This window comes from Heterocephalus glaber, unplaced genomic scaffold (assembly GCF_053883595.1).
Source record: "Heterocephalus glaber isolate CG9 unplaced genomic scaffold, H.glaber_assembly_v1.0 deba00001561, whole genome shotgun sequence".
Classification (NCBI taxonomy): Eukaryota; Metazoa; Chordata; class Mammalia; order Rodentia; family Bathyergidae; genus Heterocephalus; species Heterocephalus glaber.
Genome location: NW_028258349.1, coordinates 8,803,595 through 8,814,232, shown reverse-complemented (window position 1 = coordinate 8,814,232; position 10,638 = coordinate 8,803,595). Strand labels below are relative to the sequence as shown.

Below are 10,638 nucleotides of genomic sequence, written 5' to 3'. Positions count from 1 at the left end.
AATACTTCACATGTCTTATTTTTTTAAATGATAGCTTTGGACATTAAATTTTATAGTATTCTTTTTCAAAATCTTAACTTCATGTGGCATTAATTTTGAATTATTATTATTCCTTTTTAAAATATGCTCTATTACCAAACATCAAGTAAAGATTATTTCTAGGGCCAGGGATTTAGCTCAGTGGTTTCACCACCTGGTGCACAAGCACAAGGACTGGAGTTCAATCCCCGGTACCAAAAAAAAAAAAAGATTATTTCTATACGTTAAGAAAAATATCTATTTATAATTATGCATGTTGGCAAAAAAGAGTTATGAGCCAGGGATTTAGCTCAGTGGTGCCTCTGCCTGCCTGGCAAGCTCAAGGTCCCGAGTTCGATCTCTGGTACCAAAAAAAAAGGAGTTATGAAAGTACAAAAAATGTGAGTTAAGAAATTTAAAGATTACCTTGATATCTATTTTTCTTGCTCTTGAATGTCAAAGATGAGTATTTACCTAAAAGAAATTTACTTTGAAAACAAATCCACAAAATATTTAAAAGCGTAGCAAAAATATACCATGAAAACTTAATTGTGAAGTGACTACCATAGCTATATTAACATAAGACAAAGTAGATGTCAGTACAAAGACTATTATTGGAGATAAAAGGAGACGTTTCATAGGTATACAATCCTCAAATCTTAAAATATAACACACTTAAACATGTATGCACAAAAATATATTTCTTTTCCAATTTGTACAAAGAACATTCACCAATGATGGACAATATGCTTAAACATTAACCATTATTGCATGTTAAAGGACTAGAGTCTTGCAAGATATATTTATAACATGACAGAAATCAATAATTTTAAAAAATCTAAAAAATACCCAAATGTTTGGGGAAAATATTGTAAGAATCTCATGGATCAAAAAAATTAAATCAAAAAAATCTGAACAGAATGAAGCACAATATAATTTATTCAGATACAACTAAAGAAATTCTTCAGAGGAAAATATGATTTTAGAAAAAACTCTGAAAGAAAAGACATAAATTTATACCTTAGTAAGTTAGAACAGATTAAAAAAAGGAACAGATTAAACCCAAATAAGTGGGAGAAAAGAAATAATAAGATGCACAAACCAATACAAATAGAAATATACAAACTGTAGGAAAAAATCAGTTAAGCCAAACATTGTTTGGCTTGAATAAAATCAACAAACCTCTGCTCAAACATCATGATAAAAGAGAAGATATACAAGAAGAATAATCAGAAGGAAGGAAGGAGGGGACAGCACACAAATGCTACTGGCATTTAAAAGATAATAAGGGAATATTATGAACAATTTAATGTAAATAACCTCAACCAACTAGAAGAAATGAAAGACAATACAAAGATGCAAATTCCACCAGAAGAAATAGAAATTTTAAATAGACCACCTTATGAATAACAACAACTTGCAGCAATTAAAGAATGCTTCACCATGAAAACTTCAAATCCAGAGAGCTTCACTGGTAAACTAAATCAAATATGTAAGTAAAGAAGTCTGAACATCTTGCTTTTGAGCATTTTAAAGACTGCATTTGGATTCAAGCATCAGACTAATTCAAGAACAAAATATTACTAAAAGGATTTTGAATAAACTTTATATTCAGAAGGACTGTACAGGCAAGCTTGGAAGTTTTGTAACAGGAAAGGATATCTGAGCATGCCACAAAGGCCCTGTGGTCCATTTATGGTCACAACCACAGAGTCTGGACGTCACAGTCCATGTCACCAGCACCAAAGATGCTACACTCCACCCCTTATCCTGTCACTGCGCTGTTGATGGCTCAGAAATTGAGGCTGGAGCACTTTGCTGGCACTGCATTCTGTGGAGTGTGGTCCGTGCAGTCTCCAATTTGTGGCTTCACTGAGGTTAATTCAAAGACTCATGGCCCCATGACTTAGGCCAGAGGCAGATAGAAAATTAATGAGAACTTTGCCTTCAGTGGAGACAAGTGGTCTCTGCCTTATAAAATGGGGAAGAGCTCATACATAGGAAGCAAGTACTAGATGCTGGAACTATCGTACTGGTACATGCCTAGTCGTACAAAAAAATGAAAACAATCTTGTCTGATCAACATTAGCCTTTAAAATCCAAATCATAGTCAGGCAGATTGGCAAATGTCTATAATCCTAGCACTCTGAAAGTCTAAGGCAGGAGGACTGCATATTTGAGCCCAGCCTGGGTAAATTAGTGACTTAGCAAAACCCTGACCCAAAATACAGTACAAAAAAGAGCTAGAGATGTTGTTCAGTGCAAAGGCCCTAGGTTCAATACCTGGGACTGCATAGTAACAATAACAATAATAATAAAACCCAATCATCCCACTTTATACTCATGTACAGATATGCCAATTTTCAAGAAGTCCAGCAGGGCCAGATTTATTTTCTCTCCAGAGTTGGAATACATTTTTGCTACTTCCCTTGAGTAATATGATATAGCTCTCTTACATACATTATTAGGCCATATAATATGCCATATATATACACATACGTATATATATATATAAACATACACACAGTTAAATATATATGCATGTATATATACATATATATATATATATATAAACTCTAAGTTTACATAAGGATAATAAGATGCTTACAGTGTAACTGACCAAGAGAATGGCAAAAGACATCAGCCACACCATTTAAATTATTATTTTTCTTTCTCCTCTCCTACAACCTCCCAACCCCCCTCTTTCTGCTTCTCCTCCTCTTTCTCTTCCTCCTCCTCCTCTTAAGCAAAGAATCCCATTCATTTGGTGCTTATATGATAGGACTCAGCCGAGTTCCTGTAGCTCCCTGGTATCTGGGGTAGAGATTTTGTCAACACATTCTTACATCACTCTCTTACCTCGTGTTCTAGAATTTCTGAAAGCACCACCACAAGGCAGCTGACATTTTTATTTTACAGATGGGCAAGCTGAGGTTCATGGAGGGAAGAACTTGTCTGAGGTATCAGAGCGTGGCTCTGTCGGTCAGTACTAGGACACAGATTGTTTAGGAATGCATCTTCTTGTGCATATTCTCACTTTCTAGAGTCCAGGTCTTCAGGGAGGAGGCTGGAATCTCTTGCCATTAAGTCTCACAAAGCCATTGTTCTGAATCTGTTTTCTGCTTCCTAGCCCTGTGATAAGAATATCCTAGAAACTGGATTTTTCTATAAAAAACCTTTCCCCATGTGGACTGTGTACTTTCTGCCTCAAATTCTCTTTGGCAGTTTCACAGCTTAAAAATACTTGAGTATCTCTTTAACTTTGTTTCACCCCCTCATTGTAAAAGTTCACTTTTCCCTTGTGTTTCCTCCAGGAATGCCTTACGCTCTGCTGGAAGGGTCCACCTCTCTCTTCTTCCCTCTCCTAATTTCAATTTTCACTGTGCCTCCTTTCCATTGGCAGCATCTTTTCCAACCTCATGCTTGGATTTCTTCTCTTCAAGCTAAATACAAAATATGAAGAAAGAACTTAAGCTTCTTTCTTCGAGACCTTTAAAAACTCTTAATTAGATTCAAATGTGAAAATGTAAGTCCAGAAGATGTGGGAAAGTACCCCTGGTCCTGCTTCCCTGGAAGATAGATAATACTAGTTGACCACAACTCCATGAGGGCCTTCTTCAGGTTAGATGTGTTTAAAAAATGTTATGTGGAATGAACTGAGGCTGGCCTAAATAATGGTTACACGTTTCTAACCCTATTATGACTTCTGCACTGTTGAGACTCAGATGCAGAGAGTCAATTTAATCATAATCCTTACTCACATTATATATTGTCACCACTGATCTATACAAGACCCCTCTTTGTATTTGTGTATTTGTTCTCTCTTAATCCCATTCCCTTCCTCCCACAGAAAACAACTGTCATGTGTTTACTGCTTATCTATTCATTAATCTGTGTTCTTGGCAAATATATGCTGTTGCTACTGCACACGTATTTTAATTTTTGTAAATGTTAAGATCCATGTTACTTTGTGTATATAAAATCAGCTGCTTTGGGTGACTATGTGTTTCCACATTTTGCTAATCTTCTCAGGGTTACACATACAGGCTCCCAACTCTTGTCTCCAATAATCAATTCTGCAATTCTGTGATCAATATCCATGTATCCCTCCAAATATCCATTTATCCTTGAGGATGGATCCAATGCTAGAACTCCTGGGTCACAGGCTATGAAGGTTGAGATGGTGGGCCACTCACGTATCCTCTTCCAGACCAAGAGAGCCCTCAGCTACTGAGCATGTTGGCTATCAGGGAAGGAAGAACGCTGCTTTGCCCAAGATTCCTGTCCCCTGTCTCAGGTGGAATGAGGGCCACCCTAGCTCTGCAGACACCTGTAGGATGGACCTAACAGCTGAGACCTTTTTGGTGATGTCATAAGCATCACTCCTCCGAATGTTGATTCTGAGCATGTGCTCCAGTAAACTGACTGCTTATACTGAGCATCTGTTTTCCAGGAAACCACCCTGAGTTGTAGAGTACGCCCTTAGTCTGACTCAGCAGTGGCAGTTGCCCTCCAGAATGGGTGCACCAGCAAATATTGCCCCTAGCACATCAAAAGTGCCCGCTAGTCTGTCATCCCTGTATGTACTCAGGAGTTTCCGGCAGCCCAAGTTTTATGGAAATATAAAATGGCACTTTTTTGTTCATATTTGCATTTCTCTGATGACCAATGATTTTTCAGCCTCACTCTTTAAACTTACTAGAGTTTGGAATTTTCTATAAGTTGCCTATAAACGTATGATTTGGTCATTTTCCCTTTGGAGTTACTGTCTGGGTGTTATCCCTTTGCAGTTTGGGCTTATTATCATCCTCCAAGGTGTCTTTCACTGAACCAAAACTCTTTGTTTTCACGCGATCAAATCTGTCAGATCTGTTTTGCTAGTCATTTGAGTTTTTGAAGTTCTCTTTAGAAAATACTCTCCACTTCCAAAGTCACAATGATACTATGTTTTCCTCTAATAATTATACATTTTAACCATTCAGATTTTTCATATTTTAACCCAGTTAGAGTCCATTCAAATGTGACATTAAATAGAGATATTGTTTTATATTTCTCTAAAGAGTAATCTAGTTTTGGCCTTAATCACCTACTAATAAATTTGGCCTTTCTCCTTAGATCTATGTTAAAATTTGTCTACTAGTTGTTGTGTTCTTTGCCAATACCATGCCATTTATATTGCTGTGACTTCTTAATGTTACTTTATACTTGGTACAATCTTCCTTATTTAATTTTTGATTTTAGCATCAAACTAATGACTTTTATATATTAATTTCACCTAACTTTAGGGTAAATGTGTCAATTTTCTAAAAAATATTCATCTGGACTTTTTATTTGAATTGAATTTACAGAGTAAGTATAGGAAAACTGATGCATTTATGTAAGTTATGCCATCAGAGATTTTAAAGTATCATTTCTTTAGACTTTGCATGTTATTGCTATTTTTAAAGGTATCATATTTGTAACTTATGTTTCCTAGTTGGTTATAGTTGATAAAAAGGAATAGGATTTGATTTTATTTTTTAATTTGACATTCCATCCAGCCATCTTGCTGAACTCCTCCGCCCACTTCATTGATATATATAATTGACAAATAAAAATCTTTCTTATTAGTTAGAACAGTTCTTGCTCTGATTTTGGATTTTTTGTTTGTATGTTTGTTTGATACATGATCTTATCACCTGCAGATGGTGATAGTTTAACCAGCAATGGCGAACCTTTTAGAGTTTTCAATGATAACAAACAGCCTGCTGTGGCACGTGTGCCATTGATTCACCACTACTGACCATCCCTTTCCAATCTCTGCTTTTCCCACCCAGCTGTCTTTCAATTACTGACATAATGGACAACATATATTCCATTCAAATTAACTTCTCGCAATTCAAAAGTTAAAAAGTATTGACTGTTATTTTTATTTTGCTAGAGTTTGAATTATAACTAAGGGTTAAAACTAATCAAAACATACAGAGTGCACAAGAAGTGATTGAAAACTATTGTAATTATTTAAATTTCTAAAAAAATCATTCAAGTAAAAGGTACATTGCCTTTAATCCTTCCCCAGATACTCCCCCTTGCTTCAAACACATCTATCTCATTGTTCTTGTCACAAAGCAGTTCTGTAAGTCCTCTTTCACGAGTACCTTTGTGAAGTATGACCAAAAATTGGTGAACGCTACAACTGAGTGCCATCCAATGGAAAGACAGGCTCATAAAAACATTAGTGTTTCCTCATCCACATTATTCACCTGATTTAGTATGGTATGACTTCTGGATCTTCTCCAAAGGTCAAAGTGAAAGGTAAATGAGTCGATTCAGGGTATCAAGCTGGCCATGAATGCACAACTAAAGACAGTCTTAAGTATGATAAAAAACAAACACATGAATACAATCCTTTCGGTGCCTCCTCTCAAAATATTTCTGTTCCAATGACTACTTTTTTGTGACTCCCATGAAATTCACCCCAGTTTGGGCCCAGATCTGAGGATCCTTCTTGTCTTTCCACTTGCTTCCTTGTGCATCTTCCGTCACCCAAGAAGAAAATGTTTGTGTGAGAATGAGTTGGGGCATGCAGACCTGAGCTGCCCCAGGCTGCTCCAGCCAAGACTGATCCAGTGCAGCAGACATGCAGATGCAGAAGCCAGTTCTAGGCACAATCAGTGGAACTGCCCACCCAAGATGAGCCAAGCCCCATATCATCCCACAGCTATAGGAGCTCAATAAATGCTATTGCTGCAAACACTGAAGTGGCTGCATTGTGTGGCCTTTTAGTTACCTAACAATTGGCAACTTCAAGTGTGTCACATACCATTGCTCTCCTTAGTCACCATCCCAGGTAAAAATTATAGCTGACACAGAGAAAATTCCCTATCAGCTCTGCCCACCAGTCCCCCTCCCTATCCCCAGTGACTGAAGCCTGCAGGAGAGTGAGGTCACTATTGTCACACCCACTGTGGCCAGCACAGGTTAGGAATAGTACTGAAGCTCACCGAGGGCCGCAGTTGTTGTCCCATGCCAAGGACATGGCTGAGGTCTTCAGAGGACTCAGAAAGCCCTGGAGAGCTGGTCCCTAACAAAGAGGAAGCCCCAATAATCCAAAAATGTCCTGTGCCTCAGAAGCTCTTTGGAACCATAAATAGTTGTAGGCACAGCCCTCACTTGTGATCTCTGAATGCAAAGAACAATTTCCAGGAAGGTCCCAGTTCTGTAGGGTTTTGCTACCACCATTCATTCTGCCAAAACTTTGGCAAATGGGATTGCTGGCAAGGGATTTGGCAGAGCCTGCAGCCTCCAGGTTGGTGTGCCCAGCCGGCGTTCTTGGTTGGAGAATCACATTTCTTTTAAACTAATTCTTATTGTTGTCCACTTCACAGTTTTGCTGCTGTGCTATAGACCCTAGTATCAATTTTAGTTGAAAATGCTGCAAAAACAAAAAGGTAATGCCACTTCCCACACTGTTTCAAAAGGTTTTTAAGTGGAAAAAGGTATTTAGTATTTTTAATAAGCATCTTCAATACTATTGAGTTGGTTTCTTTGTTCATATCACAAGATTAATTATGCTGTCAGACACTTTCAAGGCCTGCTTAACAAAGATTCAGTGATATAATGGTTTGCTTTGCACTGCCTTTTTTCTGCATAGCAATCACAATCAGCATTAGACAATTTAAAACCCTTTCACCAGCCGGAAGTTCTGAAGAGCCTTTTAATCAACAAAAGTAATTTTGCAAACAACTAGATACAGCATTTTTCATATTAACTAACTTGCATTTAAACTCTGCAGGCTTGAGTCTTCCCGGTCTCTTATTTCAGGAAACGGGGTTAGTCCCAGGGCCTAGAATTTGAAAGTGGGGATCACAACACTCTGTCTTCCCTGGGTAACCCCAAATTCTCCTGTCTTGTTGCATCTTTCTGGTTATTAAAAAGATAGCATCAATACTCAAATGTAGTCATTTATTTTAATTATCTCTGTACATATCTTGTCTAATCTTAAATACTTTTTTTTAAAAAATAGGGGATTTAAGGGGCCGGGGATTTAGCTCAGCGGTTCCGCCGCCTGCCTCGAAAGCCCAAGGACCCTAGTTCAATCCCTGGTACCAAAAAAAAATAATAATAAATAAATAAAAATAATCTGGTTTCTCAGAGAGTTGCATCATGTGATTTTTTAACAACCATAATTTGTATTCATGAGTTGTAGCTTTACGTAGTTGTTTCTTTTTTTTTTTTTTAAATTTGTGTGCTTTTTATTTTATTTGTGTATACCTCGGGTTAGAAAATTCTATGAGGATCACTTGTGAGATTTTAAGAATTTCATGATATTTTTTTCTTTGAGGTTGGCAATAACTGAGATGGGACAGGAGTTCTGTGCTCACATGGAAGCAACCCCATTCAAAAACTAAAGGTTTTGAGATTTTGTACTTGAAAGATAGCTTCTGTAGCAGGAGACACATTTAGCTTTTTTTTTTTTTAATCAGAAACATTTTTTAAATGAAACTAACCTGTTAATGACACCTTTAAAACATTCATTAAAAAAAAAAAAAAAAAAAGAAGGAGAAGAAGAAAGAAAGAGGAGGAAAGAAAGGCCCAGCCAGCAGCGGTAATTTGTAGCATTGCTGTGTGTAGTAATTAGCCATAGCAGCAGTGATTCCTGCACCCTAAACCCCCATGTGTTTGACACTACTTCAACCCTGGCGAGAAGTGACCCAGGGATCTGGAGCCACAGGACACGAGGAGCAAGTCCTGTCACAAGAAATAACAGGGTCAGGAGACACGACTAATGAAGTCATAGCAACTGGTGCACGGAGCCAATCAGAAGAGGCTCCAATCTGTAAATGAGGGTATAATTAGCAGAAAAAATAACATGCTTTGGTGGAATTGGAGGGGAGCCTGTAATGACTGGATATTGAGAAAGATTCCGAAAGATTAGAGCAAACATTATGCAACAAAGAATACCTAATTAGGGGAAAAAAGTGAATATGCCTTAATTAGAGGGAAATACATGATTGAAAGACGCAAAGTTGTCTTTTAATATGAATGTAGTAATGAAGGTTAGTGCATAGCTCCTGGTTTGGCTCAGCAAAGTGCTCTGTGAATTAGTGGCAGCAGCACATTCTTATCTCTTTGCAGACGGTGTTTTTTGCAAGGATACTCAGAGAGGTCCCTGAGCATCCTTTGCCCCTTTGAGTGTTGGTAACATAGGTAGCTACCTGTCTTGGCCCCCAAAGATTGTACCTCTTGGAGAATGCTCCCCCATATCATATGGTGCTTAAAATGGAAAAAAAAAACCCAGATCATTGTGTGCAAAAAAATATCTAAGTGTGCTTGGGTCAGCATCTAGGCGCATAGCTTACTTTGGATGGCTTCCTTCCCATCTCTAACCAGCAAGGTGTGCATTTTGTTTAGGGAATTAAGACAGAGCCTTCCTCTTCCCAAACCACCCAGCCCAAGTAGGTCTGTCTTGTCACCCAGCAGGGTTTCCGGGGAGTTTTTATGATCCATGAAAATGAGAAAACAATGCCACCAGCAGCCTTTTCTCCAGTGCAGCAGATATTTCATGACTACAAGCAGCTGCTAATTTTTCCCCAATAGACAAACTACATGTTGTTTCAATTCCTCTCTTTTTTCCTTTTTGCCAAACTGTTCTGAGTATTGATTTTCATTTATTTTACACGATTCTTAATTGTCATCATTAGCTATCTATGCCACATCCCCCTGCTTAAATATACCCTGTCAATTTCACAGCATATTTATAGATTAATTTAAATGTGTTTTTAAATTTATGACCGCATACCTTTGGTATGTTGGTAACATTAAAATACTTATAGTACAGAATTTTTTAATTAAAACTATTCATCAAAGGAAGTCCAGGTAGCGAACATCTCCTTGTTTTCGGTGGGGGTTCTGGCAGCCAGAGCAAGCAAAATAATAGGTCAATTAAAAAAAAATCTAAAGATAGCGTTTCCAAAGACCCAATTGTTTAATGAACATTTGCCAACTGATCCTCCCAAATTAAATTATGAACTTGATTTTTAGTTATGGGCGTCAGAGCTCCACATGGCAGAAGAGGAAAAGAGGTCAGGAAAGGGATATTCCTGGCCCTGCTGCCTAAAAGCAGGGTTTGGTTTTCAAAGCCTGCCTAGCAGTGCAAGAGGGACCACTTTGGGGAAAGTGACACCCCGATATCATGCTGAAATCCATGTATCTCACTGAGTCTGTGTCTTGGGTCCACTTGCTGGGTCAGCTTTCTTCATCCTTTTTAATAACCACAGCCCCATCATGTCCTGCTTTTACTTGAGGGCCTGCTCAGGAAGGGAGAGTATTGGTTCATCTCCTGGTCCAAGAAAGCTGCTTAGCTGATACTGAAAAAGATTTTTTTAAGGCACACATCAGGAAGAAAGAGAGGCTCCTCTGCTCTTTCCCCACGTGTGCTGCTATTCACTTTGCAGAACTGTCAGCTGTCTGGAGAACCCTTGGAAGCAATCAGTGGATCTGTGGTTTCCTTAGCCGATGCCTCGGCTGCTGCTATTACTGTCCCTACCTCTACAGAGGGTACCGTGCTGACTGTGAATGCAGGTCTCAGAAGCCTGCTCTGGAGGAGCCAACAAGCAATTAGTATAATTAAAAAGCCAA

General features: G+C 38.2%; 1 long non-coding RNA gene across 1 annotated transcript; it reads left to right on the top strand.

Annotated features, from left to right (window-relative positions):
* The first annotated feature begins 2,883 nt into the window (after positions 1-2,883).
* Positions 2,884-6,753, top strand: LOC110344737 (uncharacterized). The gene is made up of 2 exons (XR_002387509.1): positions 2,884-3,000; positions 6,549-6,753. It is a non-coding gene; the product is annotated as an uncharacterized LOC110344737 (long non-coding RNA).
* Positions 6,754-10,638: the final 3,885 nt, after the last annotated feature.